The sequence below is a fragment of the Pongo abelii genome, chromosome 8 (genome assembly GCF_028885655.2).
Source record: "Pongo abelii isolate AG06213 chromosome 8, NHGRI_mPonAbe1-v2.0_pri, whole genome shotgun sequence".
Taxonomy (NCBI): domain Eukaryota; kingdom Metazoa; phylum Chordata; class Mammalia; order Primates; family Hominidae; genus Pongo; species Pongo abelii.
Window position 1 is genome coordinate 21,523,328 of NC_071993.2, and position 10,664 is coordinate 21,533,991.

Genomic DNA, 10,664 nt, shown 5'->3' on the forward strand with positions numbered 1-10,664 from the left:
GTAATCCTAGCTACTTGGGGAGGCTGAGGCAGGAGAATTGCTTGAACCCAGAAGGCGGAGGTTGCGGTGAGCAGAGATTGCACCACTGCACTCCATCTCCATCTCCAGCCTGACCCACAGAGCAAGACTCCGTCTCAAAAAAAAAAAAAAAAAAGCTACAATAATAGCTAATAATAAAATAGAATAATTCTAACAATATACTGCAATAAAAGTTACACAAATGTGTTCTCTCTCTCAAAATATCTTACTGTTCTATACTCACCATTCTTCTCATGATGATGTGAGATGATACAATACCTACCTGGTGAGATGCAGTGAGGTGAATGACACAGGCATTGTGATGTCATGTTAGGCAACTACTGACCTTCTGACAATATGTCAGAGAAAGGATGATCTGCTTCAGGTGATCCTGGATCACAGAGCCATGACCATCTTGATGGTTGGATGTCAGGAGCAGAATATGTCAATGACTAGCAGACAGGTAGCATCCACAATGTGAATACGCTGGACAAAGGGAAGATTTGTACAGCGTGGGACAGAGAAGGGACGCCCCCTCCCCACCGCCATTATTTCATCATGCTACTCAGAGCGGCAAGCAGTTTAAAACTTACGAATTGTTTATTTCTGGAATTTGCCGTTTAGTATTTTCAGACCACAGTTGACCTTGGGTAACTGAAACCTTGGAAAGTGAAACTGCGGAGGAGGGACTACTATATTTTCCTCAAGTTTTTTTGTTTTGGTTTTTGTTTTTTTGGTTTTTTTTGGGGGGGGGGGGTGTTTTGTTTTGTTTTGAGATGTCTTTGCTCTGTTGCCCAGGCTGGAGTGCAGTGATACAATCTCAGCTCACTGCAACCTCTGCCTCCTGGGTTCAAGTGATTCTCCTGCCTCAGCCTCCCAAGTAGCTGGGGCTACAGGCATGCACCACCATGCCCAGCTAACTTCTGTAGTTTTAGTAAAGATGGGGTTTCACTGTGATGGTCAGGCTGGTCTCGAACTCCTGACCTTGTGATCCGCCTGCCTCAGCCTTCCAAATTGCTGGGATTACAGGCTGAGCCACTGCACACGGCCTTTGTGTGTGTGTGTGTGTGTGTGTGTGTGTGTGTGTGTGTGTGTTTTAAACATGTTTAGAGACAGGGTCTTGCTATGGTACCCAGGCTGGAGTGCAGTGGTTATTCACAGGTGTAATCATCATGCACCAAAGCCTCAAACTCCTGGGCTCAAGCAATTCTCCTACCTCAGCCTCCTGAATAGTTGGGACTACCACTCAGGTGTGCACCATAGCGCCCAGCATTTTCCTCAAATTTAACCCAATAAAATCAAAACAACTAATAGGAGTTACTTGAGTCTGTTTGGGGGGTTAGTTTTCTCATTTAGAAGTTCGGTCAATACAAAAAGAGACATGCCAGGCCAGGCACAGAGGCTTATGCCTGTAATCCCAGCATTTTGAGAAGCTGAGGCAGGCAGATCACTTGAGGCCAGGAGTTCGAGACCAGCCTGGCCAACATGGCGAAACACTGTCTCTACTAAAAATTTAAAAATTAGCTGGGCGTGGTGGTGCACGCCTGTGGTCTCAGCTACTCCGGAGGCTGAGGCAGGAGAATCACTTGAACCCAAGAGGCAGAGGCTGCAGTGAGCCGAGATTGTGCCACTGCACGCCAGTCTGGGCGACAGAGCAAGACCCTGTCTCAAAAAAAAAAAGAGGCATACCTTCTCAGGGTTAGTTTATCAATGGCATAATGAGGAAAAAAACTGAATTATATTGACTGCTCTTCCTCTTAGTATAAAGATGATGTAGGCTGGGCACGGTGGCTCAAGCCTGTAATCCCAGCACTTTGGGAGGCCGAGCTGGGTGGATCACCTGAGGTTGGGAGTTCAAGACCAGCCTGACCAACATGGAGAAACCCTGTCTCTACTAAAAATACAAAAATTAGCCAGACGTGGTGGTGCATGCCTATAATCCCAGGTATTCGGAAGGCTGAAGCAGGAGAATCATTTGAACCTGGGAGGCGGAGTTTGCGGTGAGCCGAGATTGTGCCACTGCTCTTCAGCCTGGGCAACAAGAGTGAAACTCCACCTCAAAAAAAAAAAAAAATTAGCCAGGCATGGTGGCCTGCACCTATAGTCCTAGTTACTCAGGAGGCTGAGGTGGAAGGAGGCCAAGGCTGCAGTGAGCTCTGATTGTACCACTTGCATTTCAGCCTGGGTGACACTGCGAGACCCTGTCTCCAAAAAAAAAAAAAAAGACGATGTGATTTACATGTATCTTCAATATTCTTCCAATAGGGCATCGCTTTTAGAGTATTTTTTTTTTTTTTTTTTTGAGACAGTCTTGCTCTGTTGCCCAGGCTGGAGTGCAGTGGCACAATCTCAGCTCACTGCAACCTCCACCTCCTGGGTTCAAGCGATTCTCCCACCTCAGCCTCCCAAGTAGATGGGATTACAGGCACCCACCACCACACCTAACTAATTTTTGTATTTTTAGTAGAGACGAGGTTTCACCATGTTAGTCAGGCTGGTCTGGAACTCCTGACCTCAGGTGATCCACTCACCTCGGCCTCCCAAAGTGCTGGGATTACAGGCGTGAGCCACCATGCCCGGTCGTTTAGAGTATTCTTTTACATACTTTTTTCCCAATTAAGACTATATCTTCACTATAAAAACACCATCATGTATTATTGAACCTGAGCATGAGAGCGAGGAAAGAGAAAGAGAGAAGAGACTCTCCCCCAGTAAGGACTCCCTGAGTTGGCAGAGCCGTTCCCTGGGCCCCAGGGCCCTGGTGGGAAAAGCATAATCCCAACTGGGAAAGAAGATCTATCTTGAGGGTGTAAATCGAAGACCATTAGCATTTCCAAATACTCTGCCAAATGGTTAATTATAAACAGAAAGAAGGATTCTTCACCACTTAACGCAAAATTAAGCACCTTGCCTCCCAGAGAGGGGTCTGTAGTACGAAAACAACATCCTTTTGGTCAGGTGCAGGGGCTCACATCGATAACCCCAGCACTTTAGGAGGCCGAGGTAGGCGAATCGCTTGAGACCAGCCTGGGCAACATAGTGAAACCCCATCTCTACATAAAAATACAAAAATTAGCTGAGTGTGGTGCTGTGTGCCTGTAGTTCCAGCTACTTGAGAGGCTGAGGTGGGAGGATCGCTTGACCCAGGGAGGTCGAGGATGCAGTGAGCCAAGATCACACCACTGCACGCCAGCCTGGATTGTAGAACCAGAACTTACCTCTAAAAACAAACAAACAAACAAAAAAACAGAAAACAAAAATACCCAACTGAACTTCTGTGAGCCCTAAAATCTGCCTTTATTTTCTTTATCCGGCTCCAGTTTTCTAACACTCCACCCTAGAGGTATAAACAAAGCAAATCTCATGAGAGACTATTTCCACCTAGTTCCTCATGAACCATTTATTTGGTCTTCATAAGACACTCCAACACATGCGATGCAAATCTAATGTTGAAAAAGATTTTTTTTAATGCTATTTGCCTGACCAGAGATAACAAACAGGATACCTTATTCTGGTTTCTGATTTCTCTTTTATAGGAAATCTCTTCATGCCATCCATAGAACAATAAAGGAAGCCAAATAGAACCTCTGCGCCTCCCTCCCTGAATCCAGGCAGCGATGCCGCTACCCCGTGTTAAGGATCCGTTTCTGATTTAGAAGGGCCTAGACATATAAGCTCATGAAGCCGAGCATCCAAAAGCAAAACTCAACATCAAACGTGTCTAGGACTATGACGTGTACTTTCCAGTTTACCCTCGGAGTGGGAATACTTCTGTCATCTGTATAGCATTTAAAGGAAAAATGCCCATTAAGGAGGAGAAGGTAAGAGTAAGCAAATCGTTTTTGCACATCTGAAAACCCTCCTGTTTCAAAAACTTGAAACAGTTGGAAATTCAGCTGGCCAGAAAGGTCTGAATTTAGACTCACTTCAAAGCAACCCAGCGAACCCTGGCATTGTTTCCTAGGGGCTCCCCTTGCTCCTTCTGTCCCTCCTCTGTCAGAATAAGAACTTCAGGCCAGGCGCGGTGGCTCATGCCTACAATCCCAGCACTTTAGGAGGCCGAGGTGGGCGGATTGCCCGAGCTCAGGAGTTCGAGACCAGCCTGGGCAACATGGTGAAATCCCATCTCTACAAAAAATAGAAAAATTAGCCAGGCATGGTGACACACCTGTAGTCCCAGCTACTCGGAAGGCTGAGGTGAGGGGGGTCGCTTGAATCCAGGAGGACAAGGCTGCAGTGAGCTATGATCATACCACTGCACTCCATCAGACCAAGACCCTGTCTCAAAATATAAAAAATAAAAATTGGCTGGGCGCCGTGGCTCATGCCTGTAATCTCAGCACTTTGGGAGGCCCAGGCGGGCGGATCACGAGGTCAGGAGGTCGAGACCGTCCTATCTAACATGGTGAAACCCCATCTCTACTAAAAATACAAAAAATTAGCCGGGCGTGGTGGTGGGCTCCTGTAGTTACAGCTACTCGGGAGGCTCAGGCAGGAGAATGGCCTGAACCTGGGAGGCAGAGCTTGCAGTGAGCGGAGATCGCGCCACTGCACTCCAGTCTGGGTGACAGAGCAAGACTCCGTCTCAAAAAAATAAAAATAAAAAATAAAAATTTAAGAAAGAATTAGAACTTCTTAGGGGTTCCCAGGGACCAGTCTTTCAAAGTGTTCTTGGATGAAGGAAAAGATAACACTTACTCTCCTAACAAAGTGACTTGCCTCTCCAATGTGCACCCCTCACTCACGCTGACCATGCCTTATGATGTGATTGTTTGTTTATATATGTTTGCTCCTCAAAGGAAAGGACAGCGTCCTGGACAACTTCCCCTCACTCATTCCCTGCAACACCTTGCACATCGCCTGGAGAAAAGCCTTCACTTAAAAACTGCGTTCACTGAGAAAAAGCTCAACATCACTGATCATTAGAGAAATGCCAATCAAAACCACAATGAGACACCATCTCAGGCCAATCAGAATGGCAATTATTACAAACTCAAGAAACAACAGATACTGGCATGGTTGTGGAGAAATAGGAACCCTTTTACACTGTTGTTGGGAATGTAAATTAGTTCAACCATTGTGCGAGACAGCGTGGCGATTCCTCAAAGATTTAGAACCGGAAATACCATTTGACCCAGCAATCCCATTACTGGGTATATACCCAAAGGAATATAAACCATTCTGTTCTAAAGATACATGCACACATATGTTCATTTCAGCATTATTCACAACAGCAAAAACAAGGAATCAACTCAAATGCCCATCAATGATAGACTAGATAAAAAAATGTGGTATGCATACACCATGGAATACTATGCAGCCATAAAAAGGTACGGGATCATGTCCTTTGCAGGGACATGGATGGAGCTGGATGCCATTATCCTCAGCAAACTAACGCAGGAACAAAAAACCAAACACCACATGTTCTCACTTATAAATGGGAGCTAAACAATGAGAACACATGGACACAGGGAGGGGAACAACACACATTGGGGCCTGTTGGGGGAAGCTGGGGGGGCAGGGAGAGCATCAGAATAAATAGCTAATGCATGCTGGGCTTAATACCTAGGTGATGGGTTGATATGTGCAGCAAACCACCATGGCACACATTTACCTATGTAACAAACCTGCACGTCCTGCACATGTATCCCAGAACTTTAAAAAAAATAATAAACCAATTTTTTTAAAAAAAAGCATTCAGATGATATGTAGGTTTTTTCTCTGCTTTTTAAAAAAAAATATGTAAATCATTGTAACAGCTAAATAGAAGTTTTGTCATTCTTTTTGACTCAGGAAAAAAAACTGCATTCGTTGAATGACAGATAAGAAAAATAAGTGTATAAATGAACATGTCAGGGAGGAAAAACTTTCTCTACTCTCTTATGTTCTTTATTTGGGCACCTGTAAATTAAACAGACAAAAGTTTAGCCAGAGGAAAAGGAAAACAGATTTTATTACACATATACATACGCATGGGAGCTCACAAAGAAATGTGATTCAAGGAGATGGTTAGAATTTGGGGCTTATATACCATCTTAATAGGGGATGGGGAGGGGCAGAGGGGCACTTCTGGGTGAACAAGTGATTTTTAGGAAAAACAAAGGGGCCCTTAGGAGAATAGATAGGAGATATGATAGCTGTCTAAATCCATTTGGGCTGCTATAACAAAATTATAAACAATTGAAATTTACTTGTCACAGTTCTGGAGGCTGACAAGTCCAAAAATCTACATGCAGGCAGATTTGGTATCTGGTGAGGGCCCACTTTCTGGCTCAGAGATGGTCAACTTTTCACTGTGTCCCCCCATGGTGGAAGAGGCAAGGAATCTCTCTGGGGCTTCCTCTATATGGGCATAATCCCATTTTTGAGGTCTCCCATGGTGGAAGAGGCAAGGAATCTCTCTGGGGCTTCTTCTATATGGGCATAATCCCATTTTTGAGGTCTCCGCCCTCGACCTAATTACCTCCCAAAGGCTCCATCTCCAAATATCCTCATATTGGGTGTTAGGATTTCAACATATGAATTTTGGAGGGAGACACAAACATTCATCTAAAGCTGGCCAGGCACGGTGGCTCACTCCTGTAATCCCAGGCGGAGGTGGGCGCATCACTTGAGCCCAAGAGTTGGAGACCAACTTGGCCAACATGGAGAAACCCCATCTCTATGAAAAATACAAAACTTATCAGGGCATGGTGGTACATGCCTGTAGTCCCAGCTTCTCAGGAGGCTGAGACAGGAGAAGCACTTGAACCTGGGAGGCAGAGGTGACAATGTGCAGAGATCGTGCCACTGCACTCCAGCCTGGGCGACAGAGTGAGACTCTACCTCAAAAAATGAATAAGTAAATAAATAAAGCAATAGTTTGGTGACAATATCTGTCTGTTTAGGTAATTTCTCATTCAGGTGCTGACTTGTGCTGACTTCTCTCTTCAGTGATAAGAGTCAGTCTTCTCTGGTTTTGAAAAAAAAGCCTTTTTTTGGGGGTGAGTGGGAAGGACAGGGTATTGCTCTGTTGCCCAGGCTGGAGTGCAGTGATATGATCATGGCTCATTGCAGCCTCATCCTCCCAGGCTCAAGTATTCCTCCTGCCTCCATCCTCAGCCTCCTGAGTAGCTGGGACCACAAAAGTGTGCCACCATGCCCAGCTAATTTTTTAATTTTTAGTAGAGATGGGGTCTCACTATGTTGCCCAGGCTGGTCTTGAACCCCTGACCTCAAGTGATCCTCCCATCTCGGCCTCCCAAACTGCTGGGATTACAGGTATGAGCCACTGTGCCCGGCCAAATGCCTCTTCTTGCAGCTGTTGATTCCCAAATGCCTTCAGCTCAAAATAATCTTTAGGCTGTTGTAACGTATTCTGGACACCTTCAAATGAATAAACGAATGAATGGATGAACAAATGAAAGCACCAGTGAACCTTCAGCCCACCCCATCATTAGGAGGCAGAGGTGAGCAGCACAGATGAAACCACAGCCCTCGGGGTCTCCTCCCTGCTGCATTCATGCAGAATCATCTCCCTCTGCACAAATCTGAAGGCCTCAACCCCAACAGCAAGGAGATGGGAAGCACAGGAAGAAGAAGTATTTGAGCTAAGAGCCTTGAGTGGTGAGGAGAAGAAAAAAGGAGGAGAGGAGTAAGTGCAATTGAGTAGATACCTCCCAGACACTAGCAAAAAATAGTGTGAGGCCTGGAACCTGGGAAGAAATGGAGTGAATCACTGCACCTGCCTGGCTATGAATGCACATGTAGGATTTCATGACTCAAGAGGGGGAGCAAGTGTGCACCTTGGGGCCGGACGCGGTGGCTCATGCCTGTAATCCCAGCACTTTGGGAGGCCAAGGCAGGTAGATCACTTGAGGTCAGGAGTTCGAGACCACCCTGGCCAACATGGTGAAACCCTGCCTCTACTAAAATACAAAAAGTAGCTGGGTGTGGTGGCAGGCACCTGTAATTCCAGCTACTTGGGAGGCTGAGGCAGGAGAATCGCTTCAACCTGAGAGAGGGAGGTTGCAGTGAGCTGAGATTGCACCACTGCACTCCACCCTGGGTGACAAAGTGAGACTCCCTCTCAAAAAAAAAAAAAATGTGCACCTTGGGCACCAGAAAAGCAATGGTGCTAGGCCAGGCACAGTGGCTCACGCCTGTAATCCCAGCACTTTGGGAGGCTGAGGCGGGTGGATCACGAAGTCAAGAGATCGAGACCATCCTGGCCAACATGGCGAAACCCCATGTCTACTAAAAATACAAAAATTACATGGGCATGGTGGCATGTGCCTGTAATCCCAGCTACTCGGGAGGCTGAGGCAGGAGAATCGCTTGAACCTGAGAGGCAGAGGATGCGGTGAGCTGAGATCACACCACTGCACTCCAGTCTGGTGACAGAGCAAGACTGTATCTTAAAAAAAAAAAAAAAAAAAAGCAATGGGGCTAAAGAGAAAAAGAGGCAGGGCGTGGTGGCTTACTCCTGTAATCCCAGCACTTTGGGAGGCCAAGGCAGGAGGATTGCTTGAGTCCAGGAGTTCAAGACCAGCCTGGACAACATAGCAAGACCCTATCTCTACAAAAAATGTAAAAATTAGCCAGGTGTGGTGGTGCGTGCCTATAGTCCTAGCTACCCAGGAGGCTAAGGCAGAAGAATTGCCTAAATCCAGCAGTTGGAGGCTGCAGTGAGCCATATTGTGCCACAGCACTCTAGCCTGGGCAACAGAGAGAGAATCTGTCTCAAAAGAGAGAGAGAGAAAAAGGGAATCTCAAAATTGGGGTTCATTGTGAAAATTAAAGTATTCTTATTTTATTTTGTAGGGGAGGAAAACTGTCTTTTCCTCACACACGGCTAAGACACTTATAACAAAAGACAGATTAACAAGAGAAAGCATACATACAGATTGATTTGATATAAGTTTTCTTTGTTTTTTTGTTTGTTTGTTTGTTTTGGAGATGGAGTCTCGCTCTGTTGTCTAGGCTAGAGTGCAGTGGCACGATCTCGGCTCACTGCAACCTCTGCCTCCCAGGTTCAAGCAATTCTCCTGCCTCAAGCTCCTGAGTAGCTGCGACTACAGGCGCATGCCACCACGCCTGGCTAATTTTTTGTGTTTTTTTTTAGTAGAGACAGGGTTTCACTGTGTTAGCCAGGATGGTCTCAATCTCCTGACATTGTGATCCACCTGCCTCAGCCTCCCAAAGTGCTGGGATTACAGGCATGAGCCACCACGCTGGGCAGATTTAATGTAAGTTTTACATGGCAAAGGAGCCTTCAGAAATGAAGACCTGGCCAGGCGTGGTGGAGTGCACCTGTAACCCCAGCTACTCAGGAGGCTGAGATAGGAGAATCACTTGAACCCAGAAGGTGGAGATTGCAGTGAGCCCAGATGAAGCCATTGCACTCCAGCTTGGGCAACAGAGGGAGACTCTGTCCCAAAACAAACAAACAAATAAACACACAAACAAATGAAGACCCAAAGAAACAGTCAACCTGAGTGTTTGTTATAGTAGGTTTGAAGAAGAGTGGACAGTTGTGGAGAAATATGAGCAGGCAAAAAGAGAATGATCTAATGGTAATAAACTGGGGGAAACTAAGCCAGGCCTGTTTGTTCCAATTCTTCCCTGTGACTCTGTGTCTTCAGAGATAAGGATGTCCCTTTCCTCCTGGTGTAGGCAGGGCATCTCTCACGCAAGGGTCTTACACCCTGCTTCAGCTGAGAACAGCAGGGAAAAGTCAGGGAGAGCTTCCTGCTTCTGATGTTTTCTCAAGTTCCTTCAGCTTAAAATATTCAGTATGCCAAAGTGCCATATTTTAGGGTAATGTGCCCTAAACCCTATTAATTGCCTTATTTTTATTTATTTATTTATTTATTTATTTGAGAGAGTCTTGCTCTGTTGCCCAGGCTGGAGTGCAGTGGTGCAATCACAGCTCACTGTAGCCTTGACCTCTCTGGCTCAAGTGATCCTTCCACCTCAGCCTGCTGAGCAGCTGGGACCGCCAGTGCAAGCCACCACATCTGGCTAATTTTTTAAATTTTGTTGTAGAGAGAGGGTCTCACCTTGTTGCCCAGGCTGGTCTCGAACTCCTGGGCTCAACTGATCCTCCTGCCTCGGCCTCCCAAAGTGTTAGCATTACAGATTTGAGCCATCGTGCCCTGCCATTCCATCAATTGCTTTATGTTGTTTTTATATATCTGGGAAGTCACTCTCTGGGCAGAGTTAGGGCCTGTAAAGGACTAATTTCATTCTACAGTTACATGTTTTGGCAGAAACAGTTTTTGCACCCCTGGAAAGCTAAATAGAGGAGCACACAAGATGTCACTGTAAAGAAGCAGATTTTGTGATTAGTTTATGAAAACTGTCTCATTATCTCCTAATAGCACTTTTGCTACTTGTGGGTTACATGTGATTAAAGGTTTGCTCTCAGTCTTTGTGTAATTAGCTTTGTGTGCATGTGTGTGCATGTAAGTGTTTGGAAAAGCATGTGTGTGCAAGATACGGGTGAGTAAAGGATCCCAAATGGGATCCTAATCTCAAAAATGTTGGCTCAGAAGTGAGACAGATTGAAACAATCTATAAAATGAATAAGAAACAGAAAGGAAATTGAGTCAGAAGAGGAAAAGGGCCAACATTATTGAAAAGGCACAAACGCCACAAATTGAAAA

General features: G+C 45.7%; 1 long non-coding RNA gene across 1 annotated transcript; it reads left to right on the plus strand.

Annotated features, from left to right (window-relative positions):
- The first annotated feature begins 350 nt into the window (after nucleotides 1-350).
- LOC129048191 (uncharacterized) lies at nucleotides 351-5,703 on the plus strand. The gene is made up of 3 exons (XR_008510313.1): nucleotides 351-481; nucleotides 3,555-3,839; nucleotides 4,818-5,703. It is a non-coding gene; the product is annotated as an uncharacterized LOC129048191 (long non-coding RNA).
- Nucleotides 5,704-10,664: the final 4,961 nt, after the last annotated feature.